Genomic DNA, 4,751 nt, shown 5'->3' with positions numbered 1-4,751 from the left:
GAGGGAGGGAGAGAGGAGTGGGGGGAGGGTGGGAGGAGTGGAAGGCTGGGAGGAGGCGGAAATTTTTTTTCTCAATAAAAAAAAAATCTTAAAATAAAAAAAAAAGAAATGTCACAAGGTCCACGTCCTACAAGATTACTGACAGAGGGAAGTTTAGCCTTTTCCTAGGATGAGCCCCTAACTGTATGACCAATACAAAGGGTTTAGTCCTGAAATCATATGCATGTAAACACACACACACACACAAACGAGACTCAGAAAGTTGTATTCATGTATTTGTGCATTAAGGTATATGTCCATGCATAACAATAAAAGTCAAAGAAAAAGAAACCATCAATTTGAGAGGGAGTAAGAGGGACATGGGAGAGGTTGGAGGAGGGTGCATGGGAGGGATTGGGGGGAGGAAGAGAAAAGGGGAGCAGATGCAATTGTATTTTAATTGAAACGCTTTAATGATGACATAGAAAAAAAAGATTACTAGGAATTTTAATAAGAAGTTGGGGTAATGGTGCTAATGGGATCCAACTGAAGTAGTAGAATGATGGTTTTAAATTGATTAGGTCTTACTGAGAATGATGAATGTTTTGAGCAGATATAAAAGGCAAAGGACCCGTGAGGAACAGACGTGATCTCTTCGGAAGCCTAGGAGCGTAAGATATCCAGTTAAGTTAGATGGCCACCTGAAAGGATGCACAGGTTTCTCTAGCAAGGAAAATGCCGAGATCACAGCCTCAAAACAGTTTCATGATGGTACTGGGGAGGAACTGTGGAAACACAAGAATGAAAGGCATCAAGGATTTGGGTGAGAGAGCATTTTTAGACACCTGCCTGCATAGGTTAGCACTCATCAGTAGGGAAAAGAGGAAATATTGAAAAGAAAGGTTCTTTTCCTTGTTCATACAGGGTGCTAAAAAAACCCAACTACTTCAATAGTATAAAGGATGATCAAAAGTCATTGTGTTGATGTTAATAAAGACATAAGTGTATTTTTAGAATAAAATTTTTTGACCAATAGGCAAGAGAGAAAGTAGGTTTGTATTGACATTCATATGCATAATCTTTGTAAAATATGGATCAAAGACTTTCTGGCTTTATTTCACTTGAATATTAAGAATGAATTCAGAAATAAAAGGCAGAATTTTTGGAAGTCAGACTTCCAGAAGGTGAAGAAAGCAATAGGTTCCTACTTTCCCCCTTTCTGCTTTTTTAAAAGACTGCTTTTCAATTTTTATCTTATTCTCATAAATTGAAAAGAGATTGCTGAGAAAGCAGCCAAAATTGCGAACACTGATTTTTAAATGTATATACAGCGATAAATGAGGGGATTTTTTTAGATAAATATCAACAGCAAAGACAGAGGAAGAGGAAGGGTGAAGGGAGGGGGAGGAGAGAGGAAATCCATCACTTGCTAATGTTTGTTTTTATAAAGAAACTTTAGAGATGAGGTTAATAAAAATTCTTGGAGAAAAATTCTTGGAGAAAATAGTCATTTTCTCAAATTCTTGGAGAAAATCAGGTTTTTCTAAATTGCTAAATGTCTTGATGTCCTCTTTTCCAAGTTACAAATAAACTTCCCACCTTTGTATACACACACACACACACACAAGCACACACACACACACACACACACACACACACACACACACACACACACACACACACACTCTCTCTCTCTCTCTCTCCCAACTATGAGGGAAGGGTGGAGATAACCATTCCATATCCTGAAAGTCCTTTGTTCTTTTCTCTTCACATAGGGTCCCATATTTGTGTTTTAAATCATGGAGCCATACTGTTCTCCTGCTTCATCAGCATATACAAAGAACAACTAGAGAGTCTTTGCTTTGGGTCAGGGGTGAGATAATCCTTGCATGAAACTTGCTATTGCTTAGGACAGTGAAAAATAACAACCATGCAGTATGGTCACCCAGCAAGTTTCTTCCCTGAAATCCTCTGCAGAGAGCTTGTCATCTGCCTCTTCTGCTTTAAACTCACTAGCAGATTTCTATTCTCCTACCTATGGACATTGGAAGAAAATAACCAGTTATTCTTTTAAGGACTCATTCTTTCATAGGAAGAAAATGTCATTATGAAATTGTAATTAGATATACACAATGAAACAATGTTATTGATTAGAAAATGAGCAAGATTATTTTACATATGTGAAAGTTCATTCTATATATTAAGTATTGCTATGTATAATCAACATATATATTTTGTAAGTATATGATTGTAATGCCTATTATGAAATAAAAAAGGAATGGTCACTTAACTTAGAAGAAGTAAGAGAATGCTGCGGATAAAAGAACTGAATAGCATGAAGGGCATTTAAGGAAAGAAATATTAATATAACAGTGCAATTGAAGGTTAAAATAGGGAGGGCATATGTGAGGCAGAAAAAAGCCCCAGGCAATGATCTCCGAGGACAACATAAGCTCCATGCTAGAAAGATCATAATGAAAATGTCAAAACTTAACTGGTCATAAAAATAGATTGTACAAAGCTTTAATTATATAAGAACATATATTTTTTCTTTTTTGATTTTTCAAGACAGGTTTTCTCTGTATAGTATTGGAGCCTGTCCTGGCATTTTCTTTGTAGACCAGTCTGGCCTTGAACTCACAAAGATCCACCTGCCTTTGCCTCCTGCGTGCTTGTATTAAAGGTGTGCGCCAACACCCTTGGCTATGAAGGATAGATTTTTAACAAGGTAGAATTTTTTTTTTAACTGGGAAGACAAATAGTGCGGCTTCTCTGGAGGGTCACGTACTTGGTTGTACTTTAGCAGTTCAACATTATGTGACAGATAGCTCCAGCAGTAAGAAGAAATTAATAGAACGAAGCTTTTTTTTTTAATTCAAAAGGGGTAATCCTAACTATAATTTGACTTAAATTGAATATGTCTTTTTTTATATACATATATATGATGCAATCCACCTTAACTAAGGGAAGGTATGAAGGTATGAATTGGAATGGCCCCCATGGGCTCATGTATTTGAATTCTTATGGGAAGGGAACAAAACATTTTGGTAGGATTAGAAGGATTAGGAGGTGTGGCCTTGTTGGAGGAAATGTGTCACTGGAGAGGGCATTGAGGTTTCAAAAGCCTATACCAATTCCAGTCTCTGTCTGCTAACTGTGGATCAGGATGTATGTAGCTCACAGCTACTGCTCCAGCACCATGCCTGCCTGCATGCTACCATATTACCCACTATTATGATAATGGGCTAAGCCTCTTAAGCAAGCTCCAATTAAATGTTGTCTTTTATAAGAGTTGCCTTGATCATGGTGTCTCTTCGCAGCAATTAAGACATATTCTTCTTATAAGCCTTCTGGAAAAGATAAGGCATTATCACATTAAAAGGACAATTATTCTTCCCCTCTCCCTAACAATATCTGAGTAAATCAGATTCACTGGGCAATGGGCTTTGGTAGACTCCTAGCCAGGTGATTGGTTTGTCTACCTTGTTTAACTTTTAAGGGAAGAGAAATTGTTGTAGTGGGCCGCTAGTTAGTTCCTGACTGCTCAGCCCCAAAATAATCATACAAAAACTTTATTGTTTGCAATACTGTTTGGCCAATAGCTTATGCATATTTCTGGCTAACTCTTATATCTGAAACTAGCCCATCTCCTTTAATCTGTGGATCACCATGTGGCTATGGTTTACAGGCTAACCGTCCCGAGGGTATGTCTCCAGCAGGGCTACATGGCTTCTCTAAACTCTGCCTTCCTTCTCATAGAATTCAGTTTAGTTTTTCCCACCTAACTCTACTTTTTTGCCCTATCACAGGCCAAGGCAGTTTCTTTAATAACCAATGGTATTCACAGCATACAGAGGGAAATCCCACATCAAGAAATAGTGTATATTGTTATAATCTTTGGAGCAGATCAGACTGCCACATTTCTACCCAAGACTGGAGTAGATCCCATTAGGGAGGGGTCCATCTATAGAGTCTACCACACTATTGATAGAAGAATCAACAGGTGGGGAGGAAAGGTATGAGGTACCAGCTTCTGAAAATTATACTCTTTCGCAACAGTAGTGTTTCCTGCACTGGCTACCTATTAGTAGCCAAAGATTATTAGAGCAAAACCACCTTAGAGACTAAGTTTACTAAGGACATCTCTTACACCAGTGCTGTAGGCTATCAGATCACATGTTCATCTAAGTTAAAGCTATTTTGTTAGTAAAGCTGCTTAATGTCTTTTGGTAATCTTGTTAGTTGCTTTGGCCATTATAAATGTTCTAAGCAATCAATTAAATCATAAACAAATAAACATATTCACACCCCAAGTCCAAAAGGGATATAGGATCATTTAGCATCCTATTCCACCCAAACTTAATGTCTGGCAAGTTTATTTATTCTAAAGGATTGCCTAACCAGGATCAAAGAAGAGACTTCACAACTACTGCAAGTCAGATGTCATTTGACTAATTCCTGAGACTGTCTCAGCCGTTAAGAGCACTGCCTTCTCTTTCAGAGGTCTTGAGTTCAATTCCCAGCACCCACATGGTGGCTCACAAACATTCATAATGAGATCTGGTGCCCTCTTCTGGCCTTCAGACATACATGCAGCCCGAAAAATGTAAGCATCATTATCATCATCACCATCATAATAAAAGAATGGCTCAAAATCTTCTTTATCAATGATTAACCTTCAACGACAATTCAAGAGAAGAATTTATTTATTTATTTATTTACGATTTCTGCCTCCTCCCTGCCACCGCCTACCATTTCCCTTCCCCTCCCCC

Source organism: Microtus ochrogaster, chromosome 2, assembly GCF_000317375.1.
Source record: "Microtus ochrogaster isolate Prairie Vole_2 chromosome 2, MicOch1.0, whole genome shotgun sequence".
NCBI classification, from domain to species: Eukaryota; Metazoa; Chordata; class Mammalia; order Rodentia; family Cricetidae; genus Microtus; species Microtus ochrogaster.
The sequence above is the reverse complement of the archived record's forward strand: the minus strand, read 5'-3'. Positions refer to the sequence as shown.